The 14,455-nt window shown below is 39.4% G+C and overlaps 1 protein-coding gene across 4 annotated transcripts in view; it reads right to left on the bottom strand.

Moving 5' to 3' along the window:
- Positions 1-14,455, bottom strand: part of CDK14 (cyclin dependent kinase 14) — a 546,519-nt gene that overhangs the window by 428,921 nt on the left and 103,143 nt on the right. The gene's annotated exons all lie outside the window — the stretch shown is intronic.

Genomic DNA, 14,455 nt, shown 5'->3' with positions numbered 1-14,455 from the left:
TCCTCTTTGGAGAAATGTCTCTTCAGGTCATCTGCCCATTTTTTAATTGGGTTGTTTGTTGTTTTGTTGTGCTGAGCTATCACTCCCATGACTGTGTTATGAGATAGGTCATCCTGGGTGGGCCTGACCTAATCAGGAAAGTCCTTTCAAAGCAGGGCATTTTCTCCAGCTAGTCACAGAAGAGAAATACAGATGTAACCTGACTAGCCTAAGAGAAAACAAATATATTTCACGTTGTGAACTGAAATGGGGGCCCCATAGCACAGGGTCTGTGGGGTAGCTTCTAAGAGCTGACAGCGGTCAATGGCTGACAACTAGAAGGAAAATGGGGACCACCATCCTACAACCATGAGAAAGTAAGTTCTGCCAGCTAGTGAGCTTGTAAGAGAATCCTGCGCCCTAAGTGAGAACCACAACCACAACCACGTCCAACATCATGATTTCAGCTCAGTGAGACCTAGGGCAGAGAAAACAGTGCTGGAACATCTAATCTACAGACACTGAGATAATAACCTAGGAAGTTTGTGGGAATGTGTTACACAGCAATAGAAAACTACTACTACACTCACTTGACTGAAATCGCTTGAAGCACTCTGCTATTTGAGCAGAATGTTCTTAGGAACATGTTGCAGATACCACGTTCTGAATTTGATACACTGTATCAGATCCATGAGAAAATAATGATTCTATCCAGAAATGAACAAAAACAGAGTTTTCTGCGTGGAGTAATTCGATTAGCATTATAAAGCCCACAAAGAAGTTCTATACATAATTAACATTTACACACAGTTTACGCTGGTCTCTTCGCCCGGGGTTTATGTGAGTAAGACCAGTATCGGCATCTGCTTTGAGCATGCAGCTTCATCCAGGAAAGTAATCTATACTTGAGTTTTCCACATAGGGCAAACTGAAGGTTCTGGAAAAGTTTCAAGTTTCCAATCTTTGGGACAAACAACTTAAACGTGATCTGGCCATCTCTGTTACCATGAGCACAACAGAAAGTAGAATCCACACCCTTCCTAAAAACATGAGGTATCAGCCTTGTTGACCTCAGGCAACACACCCTGCAGTCCCAAAAGAGGACAGGGCAGGGTTTGTTCTAGAGAAGGATGCAGACAAAATGAAGTAAGACTGTGCTCATTCCTCCAAGAAGCTGCAAATGCTGGCAGCCCACAGGATAAAAATCACTGAAGTGCCAGCTGTACATGAAGGGAAGAGTGAGCAGACTGGACTCCTAGCGATGAAAGAGGGTTCGAGAAGCCAGATTCCACACTGGTGCTCGAATCCTCCTATCAACCTGCCAGCATTCGAAAGAAACATTTCCCCTCCCCAAATGAAATCTGTCTTTCTTCCCATACACAGTGCTTATGGTCAGTGCAGCAGCAGGTTTCGATGACAGATGTAACCTCCTACTGTAAGAAAACTCGAGGGCAGAAGCATATGTCAAATTGGAAAAAACTAATGGGAACCCATAACCTCAAAAAGGCAGAGTTTTCCAACCACCAACAGTAGCCCTTTGGTCCACTACGAAGTTTCATGTGTACCCCCAGAGCCCAGATTTTGGTCTATGTTCCAGTGCTCCACTATAAAAAAAGAGGAATCCTTGGAAGTTGACCTGAGTCGAGTTCACAGGGCTAGAAGCACAAAATAGCTGCAAAATATCCTGCTGTTACCAGAAAACTAGGATCCTTTCCCAAATGTCAGAGACAATGCTAGAAGGACAAAGGCATCTGCCTATAGGCGTTCTTACGGGCCAAACTCTGATTATGTATTTGAGCATCAAAGGGAAAATAAAATGGTTAAATGCAACAAGTTGAGTTCTTGAAAAACCATGAGTCTATTATGATTTCAAGAGACAAAAGTTAATTTAAAGGGCAAATGGCAGTTATAATATAAAAGGAGAATGGTTTTTATTAATACATGGAAATGTGAGTAAGCCGTGTCTAAAAAGTAGGAACTGTTATCAAGAATAGGAATAATTGATCAGGGCTATGGAGACAGTCTAAGCAGCATAAGTGTAGAAAGAGCAACAACACGAGATGTTCCAGTGATGACACACCAGGTCAATATAACACAGAGAATAAAGGGTATGTGATGTCACCTAAGCAACGTTTTACAAAGAAGATATCTGGTGGAGAGACACCAGATTGCAAAGAAAACTTATGCGAAACCAATGAGGAAGGCATTGTTTGGAAAGTTAAATTTTAACGACTGAGTGAAATTTAACCCTGAAAAAGAAAACTCAACTTAACTGCTAACCAGTGACTCAGATCTGAATCACTTTGGAAAAAGCCACCAAGACCCCAACAGCCCACAACTCAGATCCTACAACCCTGGCTATTCTAAGAAGGCATTGTTTTTCTTAGGGATTAGTAAAGATTACACAACACCAAGAAGATTCAACAAATATCATTACAGAAATCCCTGGGAGGGATCTCAATAAGTAACTCTATAACCCTAGGAAGGTATAAGAAGCAATACAGAAAAGGTATAGAAATTATTTAAACCCACATTGTTGGTGTTTTAAAACAGGATAAGTGTAATAACATAATTTGCAATAATCATATTTGTGCATGATTTCTTTGCTTAAGGTTATGTTTGCTGAAATATGTTAAAATAGTCACACTAGATTAGTATTTGAAATTAAAGGAATTTCATTGTCAGTAATCAATGCTTAAATAGACTGAGACAAATGATTTTCAAAATTAAAAGCTTAAATAGATTGAGACACATGCTTTTCAAAGTTATATTTATTAGCTATATATATTTTTAAAGACGTGGGCATTTAGCCCAGGGCACAGAAGCCCCTTAGACAATCCGAACCCCACCAGCTTTCACAGTCTATTACACATACCTTTTCAGTAACCTAAGCATAAGGTACACCAAGCCATACACTTCCTCTCACACCAACAAGCCATGGACCCACTGTCTTGTACAAGACTTTTCTTTGCTCAGAAAAAAAGCCCCTGTCGATTAAATCCCATCCACTCAGACCAATCCTTCATTAAGAATCCACCTCCATGATCGTGCATTTAGTCTGTTCCAATATTTTGCATACCCTGGATTGTAATAATTTTTTTGTCATAATCTCAACAAACAAATTGTCTCCTCCAAAGGACAAAAACTGTGTTTTCTATTCATTTTTTAGCCCCCAAGAGTACTTTTTCCTTCAAATCTCTGCTTGAAGGGTCTGGTCAAGGATTTTTCACTAACTTATGGAAAGTAAGGGGTTTCCATTGGTTAAATTGGTTTTCTCAAATCATGGGGTTGGAAGAAAACACCTTTGGGACCCCTACCCACAGCCAATCACAGTAAAGAGCTGTGTCGTCAGTATCGGCTGAAAACAACAGACATTCTAATGTTAATAGGAGTTAAGAAATACTTTTTCTATGACTGCATTTATTCACACTTCCTTGTTCCATTTAGAAACTAAGTGACAAAATTTATATTCAGCAGGGATGTCTGTTTATTGTGAAAACAGATAAAAAGAAATCATTACAAATACCAAAATAAACTCCAGTTCTCTTATTTTTGCCAATAAAGTCAATAGAAGTTAGAATTTCAAACAAGTTTAAGGATGCACCCGCACATTTGGGCGTCCATCTGAATCAATTAGTTTGGTTCACTCATTATTAAGAGGGGTCTGTACACTAGCTGGCAGACTCTAAACTCTGTAAAAATTGTTGGAAATTCAAACAGTGTTGGAGGTTCCAAAAGTCACAGTTTAACCTACAGTTTTAGCTTGGAGCTATGTAAAATCCAGACAACTGTCTACCAAACTCACAGCAGTGGATTTAAAACAGCACAACCTAATTCAGTTAAGGCTGGCATTCATTTCAAGTGAATTCATTCGGGCTGAAAATTGTCCCTTTGAATCAACCATTTTCTAGTGATGAGCGTTTTACTGAATTCAGAGTGTGATCTTCTCTACTTCTTCACTCCACACTTTTCACAAAGGCAGACACGAGAAAAAGAATTTGTTTAAAGGACTCCGAGTTGACCCACACCAAATATGCATCATGCATTTGGCATTAAGATAAGCCATGGTCTTCTGACATTCATAAAAGGAATACGATCATAGGTCCAGTGCAAAACTGAAATAGGCGAAAGTCTTGACCCTCAGACCACCTCTTACATCTGTTCTTCCCTTTGCCCATTACCCAAAGAAGCCCTGACAGCTTTCTCCTACGCAATATCTTCTCTCAAAATCTGTTCCCAATAAAAAAACCACCATCGGTCACTTAAAGCTTTTGAACACTCATATCAGAGTATTACTTCTCCCAGAATTATTTGAACTTTAATCAATATAGAATCAAAAGCTTCATCCATTGCAAAAATAAATAAATAAATACATTTCAGCTATCAGGGGATAGGTAGGCAAAGTATTTGGGATGGGAATTTCTGATTTCACTGGACTCATAACCCATGACCCCTGCTTTCATCTCTCATCTAAACCTGTAAGATCTAAAAGTATGCTGTCCTCTCTTTGGTTATAGTCTTCCCTTCTCTCCCCTTCGCTTCCCTTCCCTTGTGTGTGTGTGTGTGTGTGTGTGTGTGTGTGTGTGTGTGTGTGTACACGCATGCTTGGAGGTGGCAGTGTGAATAGCTATAAGGAGCAAAGACAGACAATGTGTAGGATGTGCATAGAGGAATGTACACGTGAATGTGCTTTGACTTATGGCTATGTTTTATTAGAACCAAGATCTAGCCCAAAATCACCTTGAGAATATTACCTAATATACAGGCAAGTCTGCTGCTCACATAAACCAGAAATGACTATGAACAAGTGACTTAGAATAAGCAACTTAAACTCTCTGGGTCTCAGTTTTCTCATCTGTACAACGAGACAGCCGGAGTACACATCTCTTAAGATCTTTTACAGCTCGACTGTTCTATGACTTTGAACTAGGCAGCAGTGTACAGTTGGTAAATGGTTTTAAACAGATCAACTCGATAAGGCCAGGCACAAGAATTCACTTCTTAGTGCTTCCTTTTACATTCCATTTCCCTTCAGGTTTAGAAAGGAGGCAGACAGGTCCACACCATGCACTTACTTCCCTGACAGCTCCAGTTTTCATGAGTCTTCCTTAGCCCTAAGATCCTGGCATTCTCAGTGATGGAGTCCTGGGCCTTTTGGCTGAGGAATTATTCATAACAGCACGGTGCAACAGCCACGTTGCAGCACATTTGGCAACCCTGGTTCTGTCTACTGAATGCTAGTTGCGTCCCTATGTCACTGTCACAACCAAAAATGCCCTAAGAACATTTTTAGATTGTACCTCACAATTTGTCACTTAAATATATGCTGTCTGATATGCTTTCATATAAGCTACTGTGGAATTTGTTTTCGTGTGTTTGGTTTATTTTGCGGGGGTGGGAGGAGGTCTTTGTTTCACTCTGTTTCTCATGTGTTCATTATATTTCTGTGACAAGACCGTAAACCCCTTGAGCAGAGAAACTGTATCTTCCATTTCTTTAATGTCCCCAAAGCCCAAAAGGCAGCATGAAATGGGTATTCTGTTCATTTTTACTCAAAAATGGATTGTTCTTGTTATTAGAAAGCCTTCCCCTTTAACTACAGACAGGCCATTTAAAAAGCGAGTCCTAAGAAAACGACGTAACAATGAAGCACCTTCGGAGCCTAGATCTTTTCCAGTCAATGAACAGACTTTCACCAGCTGTTCCCCACTCACCAGAATTCAATGTCTATTATCGTGATTTAATTCTTAAATGCTTATTTTTCTCCTGACTGGTTTCTGGGCGGTCTGACCCAATTTCATTTAAACCCTGAATCCATGGCTAATGGACACAGTTGAATGGAGAACTCTTGAGGACACAGCATTCCCTTATCCGCGTCAGTGACTGCAGTTTTGTTACCACCCTTGCTAGGCTCAGTAATTAGCACACCAACAGGCCTGACAACTGTTTGCCAATTCTATGATAAAATATTTAGGCGGTCTTCCCAGCAGCTTACATTTTTCATATATATTGCTAAAATAATTTTATTTAGTTGCTTTCCCTCTGTTATAAAAACTGTAAAAGATACAGTTTTGCTCATAGGCTCACATAGACAGATGCATATTTTTACTGACCTCTAGGTTCTGTACTTCATCCAAGTCATAATGATAACTTTAACATAAAGTTTAACAAACATTCATAGAAAAAGTAGAAATATCATCTCTATTGTTAGTTGTGCCCTACTTACGAGGTGTGATCAAACAATACCATGAATGCTTAAATTTTAAAAATTTGTTACGGTAAAGGACACATTGCCACTAATCCCCCTCAAAATACCCCCCCTCACTTCAAACAGACTTTTCCTATCATTCTTGCCACTTTCTGAAGCAGTTCTGGAAGTCCTCTTTTGTGAGTGTCTTTGGTTGTGCTATCATGGCTTCCTGAATGCCCTGAATCATTTTGACTTTGGGAAACAGCCAGAAGTCACATTCACCCAGATGCAGTGAATAAGGTGGATGAGGGCACACTGTAATGTTTTTATTGGACAGAAATTGCTGTATACCAGAAGTAATGTATGACACGGAGTGTTGTCATAATGGAGGATGATTTATGGCACACTTTAAAACACACCTTCTCTCAACTGCAGCTCACATGTGACTGACTGCACCAAACAAGTTGAAACTTGTCACACACCATTACTAAGGTTCAACAAGCCACGACGTATATTGAAGATCCCTGCTTTTCTATTGGATGGCACTCAGCAGCAGCAGTCACCGTATTTTGTGATCACAACAGAAAGGCTCAGTGTCACACATCACTTCTGGTAAGGCAATTTCTTTCAAATAAAAACATTATCGTGTGTCTTCATCCACCTTATTCACTTTATCTGGCACCGTGCAACTTCTGGCTCTTCTCCAAAGTCAAAATGACCAATGAAAGGTAAACATTTATAATCAATACAGGACATCAAGGCAGCCACAACAGTGCAACCAAAGACACTCACGAAAGAGGACTTCCAGAACTGTTTCAGAAAGTGGCAAAAACAATGGGATCCATGTGTTTGAAGCAAGGAGGATTATTCTGAGCGGGATTAGTGGGAATGTGTCTTTTACTGCAATACATTTTTTAAAATTTAAACATTCACCATATTTTGTTTAACTTTGTAGGTTTTTCAGAATGTAGTTATCTATGGGGAGCAGGATTTCATCTGGAATATTGTCTAACCCCTTGCTGCTTACAGACCAGGAAGCACTGGCCTCACCTGGGATATCAGGCCTCCTCCACACCCCTTCCCACAGTCCCACTGAGCCAGAACCTGCATTTTAACAAGACCCCCAGGGGAGCTGTGTGCACGTTCAAGTTGGAGGTGCAGTGCTCTAAACCATATAATGATAGATTCTACTGCTGTGGTCAAATAAGAGAGTGAGACTGTGTGAGAGGTCAAGTCTTCCAGAGTCAAAATTTGTTTCAGTCTCTGAGTACAATACGAGTGATAATCATTTCAATATTCCTTGGGTAACAATTTTGCCCAAACGTCCCACAAAAGATCATGGTAATTTCAGATCATTCTTTAATATAATTTTGAACACTGAAATAAAGCTTTTCAATAAGCCACACTCTATTCAGTACACCCAAGTAAATATATTTATGAATTTTTTTAAAAGCAATAGGATAGGAGTGGGTGAGAACTAGAAATAGGAAAGTATACATGGGTTATAACAGCACAAGTAACAGTACTTCCTGCATAGAAATATATGGATTTATAGGTTTATAATACAGAAGCATTGTTTTGCCATTGGCCACCATAGCTATGAAAAAATAATTATCATAAAATTGTTCTAAGGAGAATCGAATCCAGAATCTTGCTTTGCTCTTTATTTACCAGAGTTCATTTGGTAGCTTTAAAAAAAAAAAAATTACAAGGAAGTCACTTCAAGATCCAGAAACGAGATTTGAAAACAAACTTAACATTTGTGAAGAGTACCATGTATCCTAATACAGGTCCTCCCTGAAAGAAAACCAAAAAAACCCTTTGCCTACATGGCATAAATGAACATATCCCACCTTATATTGGACAAAGGACATGAACCCCTATTCCCAAACACAAGGACATGGCAATTCTGTGGAAGCCTGGGTCACTGTCTCCCCTAAAAGAGTTCTCAATATCCCAAAACGGTCAAGGGAAAAAAGAAAAAGATACATGGATTTTCTGACTCCCACATGACATCCATAATTATATGTTGGTTAAAATTCCCTCATGGGAAAAAGACAGTCAGGAGTGTAGCATTCACATCATACGGCCAAATGAAAATCCAGTGTGGGAAGGTGACTTTAGAAGTGACTCTATACTGCCTTCCCCCACCCATTTATAGCCAGAGGCACTGGAAATGGGGGACGTAAAATGAGAATTCCTATGCACAACAAGGGAGAAGCTCTGTTGAGATTCCACAAAGCAAAAGGCTATTCCAACCTACAAAATTCACAGAGCTGCCCTGGGAGGTAGAATATCCATTCTCGACAAAGCAGAAGAATCAGCTACCCAAAGTGGCTCACACTGCATGGCCAATTAGTTTCTTCATCAAGACACTCTTCCCTTAAAGCTCTTATTCTAGGAAAAAAAGATAAAAAGTCTGGTCCTGCAAATAAGGACTTTTACCCCCTCTCTCACGGAATTTCCAGGTTTAAATATAGATTTTCTTTTTATTCAGTTTTGTCTTGGCTCCTACCTGAGAAGGGAAAACCAGTGTGTGTTTTCAGAGGACCCATCACTGTGCAAAAGTGTGCTATAACCTGACAAGGGGGACTGAGTAATATGAGCTACAACCATTTAAAAACATCTGCAATGTCAGAAGCACTAATAACCAATAAACAGATCAGGCTGAACTTACATCCACAGACGTCTCAAATTAATAACATGGTCCTGGATGCTTTCTACTTGTACACATATGCTTAGTGTTTGAGGGGTTTTAACATCATGAGGACCCGAGAAGATGTCATTTGTCTCAAAAGCTGTGCAAACAACAGTCTCAGGTGCCTTCTGAATTCTGTTTTGTTTCTCTTCTGAGTTTCACTGCACCACCCATAGCTCCTTTGTACTAAACCAGGCTAGTTCTTCCTTCATGTTTATACTTTTCAAATATCTGTAGCTTGCTATTCTTTCCCTCATGTAAGATAAAGCATCCAGGAGGCATAATAACATTAAAACTGGAAACTGAAAAGACACTACTGGAGGTACTGACTGATCCATTAGGACCTCAATTTCTTTCCCCTGGTAACCATATGAACAGCATTTAAAAATAAATATTATAAACATTTTTAAATTCCTCCCCTGAAGGAGAAATAAAATTATATACTATCTTCATCCTCTGAAACAGATGGCTGTATACATAAATACAACTCACATCACCTCACCTACAATAAGCACCTTTTTCATAAAATTTAAATGTATTATTCATGTTTGGATAATAATTTAGTGATTAATGTCAAGAGTGATGTTACAAAGTTTAAAAGTTTAATGTTTTTATTCTAATAAAATAAATTGAGATGCAAACCCCACCAAAGAATTCAGAAAAATATAGGGCATCACTCAATATAGGATTGACTTTTGAGGCTCTTAAATTTTTCAGAGAAGCATATATGGGTCACTAACCACACAGAGCTTATGAAGAGAAACGCAGGGAACAATGAACCTTTGGGGAGGAAATAGAATGCGGCTTTCAATGCAGCTTTAACAATTGGTCCATCTATCATCAAGAGCTGAAATTTCAGCAATAGATTTGACAGCTGTCCATTGATAATAGTCCTAACTGAGTTCATGAGGACTGGTTCTGTATACCAGTGACTTCCTACGACTGAGACAAGTCAATAGTGAATCCTGAGATAGCCAAAGTGAATTGAGCAGAGCAGTGGGATACACATATCCTGCTGCTTGGCTGCCACCTGAAAACAACCCTCAGTGCTTCCAGGAGCATTTCACTGTCATCTGTGTATTTTTAGTGAGATTTCATTTAGCAGAGGAATCAGCCGCTGGGGCAAACTTGCATTGGCTGTGCAGAAGAGGGAGTCTGTAGAACACACACCCTTGTAAAACCCAGATGATAAATAGCAAACTGGATCATTCTTTCACATCCTCCATTTATCCACTCAAACCCAATGAACATAAAGAAATTGTCATCTATGCACCATAATCAAGCAAACTGGAGATGGATCTTGGGCAAGATAGAATGCAAGTTGATAGAAAAGAGAGTTGGAAATTAAGTATTTCTATGTGATGATGACAACGATAATGTCTATTATTGACCTCTTATTACGTCACAGTTACTATGAAAAATAGTTTACAAGTGTTTTCTCCATCTCTACAACAACTCCATGAGGTACTATTATTACCCCAATTTAACAGATGATTAAATTGAGGCACACAAGAATTAAGTAACATGTTCAAGGTCACGCAGAGAGGAAGCAGAGGAAACGGGATTTAGTCCAGGATCCTAGCTCTTGACCACCAGGTTGTTTTACCTACATGGCCCCTGGGACTTCTATCCCAAGAGAAATAAACAAAGGGCAGACCTGATCTGCAACATTTCTCTGATTCTCTCTTCTCCTGAGGCAAGAAAGGGAAGGAGATAGGAAGGGAAGGAGGGAGAAAGGGAAGGAAAGAGGGAGGGAGAGATGGAGGGAGGGAGAGAGGGAGAGAGGGAGGGAATGAAAAGCACTTTTAAAGCTGAACAAAATAAATGCTCTGGTTTAGTGTCCCCCTTCTCCCCCCAACTTCCACCACCCAATTTAACATACTCTTGACTAATCTGATTCTGCCTCACATGAAAAGTCAGGCCTGAAAAGCAAAGTAATTAAGGGGGCAGAAAGCATAAGACTCACTAAATAGGACAGGACTGGGAAGATGGGGTGACTCAGGCATGAGCCCTGCCACGTTGAATTTGCCTCCTCCATACATGTTTGCGTTTCCTGAATAGTATGTTAAAGGCATGGCTATAACCCCCTGACTAATCCAGTCTAAGAATCATCAAAGCAGTTGATGGCAGATACATGGACAACTCTGGGAGCCTTAACCTGGCTTTCTAAAAAGGATCCTCTGTCAGAAAAACCATCTGGATTGAAGAGAAGCGGTATCAGGAAGAAATTTGAGAAACAGAATGCTATATGATGAAGCCAGGCTTACCTCATCGAATGGAAAACTGCTTAACATGGCATCAAGCTTACAGCCTCTCTCATTCCTCTCTAACTCAGAGGATACCTGGGGTTTTCGGGCTGACTGTCCACTGAAAACAGCAGTGGGGAGCGAAAGAAGCTTTGCCCTGGGCATCAGGAGGGTGAGTAGAGTCTCACTCTCCCAGTGGTGAATGGATGATGATGAGCCAATGACATAATACAATTGCTGACATACCTGCCAGTTCTAAGAGTCTCCCATTCGATAAGCGGACCTCAACGTAATAATCAGTCTTTGCTAATGAAGTTAGATAGAGTAAAGAAGGGACCAGAAGTATAGTGGGTAAAATTCGAATATTAACAATGACAAAAACCACAGTCCCGGTTCCATTAAACATTTCAGCTGATTGTTGTTCTCTGTCAGCAGAGAATTGACATGAAAATCTACCATGTTTCCCCGAAAATAAGACCTAACCGGAAAATAAGCCCTAGAATGATTTTTTAGGATGACATCCCCTGAACATAAGCCCTAATGTGTCTTTTGGAGCAAACCTTAAAATAAGACCCGATCTTATTTTCGGGGAATATGGTAAGTAGCCCAACACTGTGCTCAATTACCAGGCCATGAAAGCATCCAAGTATAATATATCAGTAGATCGTCCCCCCACTGCATTTCTAGTCCTCACTCTTTGCCCCTGCTCACTGGCTTTTGTTTTCAGTATCTCTAAATTATCTATTATCATGGCCATATAGGAACTTGATTTAATGAAATCATATGAGGGAGGAAAATTGCTGTCTTTTCCATATAAAAATCAAAGCATGCATTAAAAAGGAATGAAATTCTGACACTTGCTACAACATGAATAAGTCTTAAAAACATGGTAAGTGAAATGAACCAAACACAAAAGGACAAATACTGTATGATTCCACTTGATGTGATATGAGGTACCTTGAATAGATAAATTCATAGACACAGGAAGTAGATTAGAGACTACCGGAGCTGGGGAGGAGGGAGAATAGGCAGCTATTACTTAATGGGCAGAGCTTCTCCTTGGGATGATGAAAAAGTTTTAGAAATGGATAACAGTGATGGTAAAACATTGTGATATACTTAACATATACACTTAAAAATAGTTAAAATGGTAAATTTTGTGTTATATATATTTTATGCCACAATAAAAAAAAATGAAAAAAAAAAAAATCAAAGCACACAGTATCTGTTTCACAAGTGACCCAAATGGGAAAAAAAGTGTCCCAAAATTTCCCCTTAAAATATTTTTAAAAAAGAAGTAGATTGTAAGTTCCTTGAGGACATGGACCAGATCTGTTTTACTTACTGATACACAGTAGTTACAGTATTACACAGTAGACTCTTCATAAATATTTCTTTAATAAATAAATGATTAAAATAAAATAGGCCAAGGACTCTGCTAAGTAGGAAACATAACATTCAAAAAGCTTTAAATTTCTTTATTCATGAGAAAGGATAATGGAGCAAATTCCGGAGAAAAATACCAATGCTACTATATCTAAGCCTGTTCAGGAAAGGAAGTGTATTCGTTTCATCTGTATTTCCTCACAGCATGTCCTACAATTTCTTACACATAGTAGATGGCTAATAAATGTTTGTAGAATGCAGAATAAAAACACGCATGATTGGCAAAGCAATGTCATATTACCGCTCTTCTATTTATTCCCCTTTTTAAAAATTCCTTACTTGTTTCAAATGCACAATTCCTTCTGTCACAGGGTGAAAAAAATAAACCTCACAGCTTTCACAGAGTGAAGGTAAAAACATAAATAGCTAGAATACATTATTCTCAGAAAAAAAGAAACAGTAAACACAGGGCTATCTGCTGAATAGAAAGTTTTTTTGAAAGAACAAATGAAGTATGGAAAGGAATAGTGTATAGTCCATCTTGACTTTTTAGAACATAATAAAAAATGTCAAAATAGAAAAAGATTGAACTCTCTTTGGAAGAATATTCAAGTATTCATTCCCAAAACTTACTGTCCAACCTTTACAATAAATAGCTGAGTGAATACAAAAGCATAGGTAAGGCTCCTCCCCGCCAAATTCGAGTGAACCCCAACATAGTATTTCTCTTAATCAGCCTATCAAGTAATCAGGAGTTCTTTCTTAAAAATACCTATGTCACAAAATTGTACACAAGTTGCTTCTGGCCAATGTGCTACAGCAAGGTACTGGTGACGTTCTCAACTAATATTCCCTACCTACATCATCTACATTTTACATGAATTATTGAGTTCAAGTATACTTAGAGTATTTTTAAAGCAAAAATTCAAATGCTGACATGCTTAACCCTCAGCGCCTGTGTAATAGATGGAGCCTTAAAAATTCACTAGGACCATGCAATGTAGTAGCCTCACGTTGAACAATATTAAAACATGTCCTTCAACTCCAACCGCCCCCCACCCCTAATAATACTGTGTGACAATTAACAAAGGAAAGAGGAATTTAACCTCTGTAGATATCAAGGTTTACATTTCTGTCTCTTGATTGTTATCTTCTCCTTCATGAGCAGATAAGCATCATTTTGGAATAGGCTGCCTGCTGCCCAGGTCCTTCGTGCGTGCGGGGGTTCTCTATTGCATCCAAAATGCTAATGGTCTACTATCAGAGCCAGTACTTCAAGCAGAACTGCACGAAGGATCAACCCTTTCATACATGAAAGCATAACCACCACAGGTGTAACGATGCCAAATACCAGCACACTGACCTCTGCCAGGCAGCATATACTTAACGCAGGTGCGTTTTGTGCTCCAGAAGGGGAGGGGGCAAACTGAGCAGGGAGGTAGCCCCAGATCCCTGATATATCAGAGATGTTTATTTCACTCAGATCCAACCCAGCTAATTCATGGACATCAGTTTACCCAAATGAAAAAAGTGGTCTTCTGTCCTTCACTGGCTTGACTCAGAGGGCATGCAGCCAAGCCTAGCCAGGCAAAACAATCTGTAAAATCTCTTTCAGCTGTAATCAGTGAGTTTCAGGAGAAATAAGACTCAGCTATGGCAAAGAAGCACAGCCACTAAACCTTTTCCTCATTTTATCATTGCTGCCGGTGTTTACAAACTAGCAGCAGTAGCCTGGGGAGCCTCAAGGGACTCTCCCATGAGTAACCTCCTGTCAGATCCCTAATTTAAATGCCCCCTTGATCAATCTGTGATGTTTTTAGCAGTTAAATGAGAGGAGATGAGTAACATGACATGCATAAAATGAATCCTTTTCAAGTTGTAAATGAGTGAGTCAGGATTCAGACTTGCCGCGATGCTCCAAATTAAAAACCCTTGCTCTAATTTTAAGCATGCTCC

The sequence above is a fragment of the Rhinolophus sinicus genome, linkage group LG09, assembly GCF_036562045.2.
Source record: "Rhinolophus sinicus isolate RSC01 linkage group LG09, ASM3656204v1, whole genome shotgun sequence".
Taxonomy (NCBI): Eukaryota; Metazoa; Chordata; class Mammalia; order Chiroptera; family Rhinolophidae; genus Rhinolophus; species Rhinolophus sinicus.
Note: the sequence above shows the minus strand (reverse complement) of the source record. Positions and strands in the feature narration are given on the sequence as shown.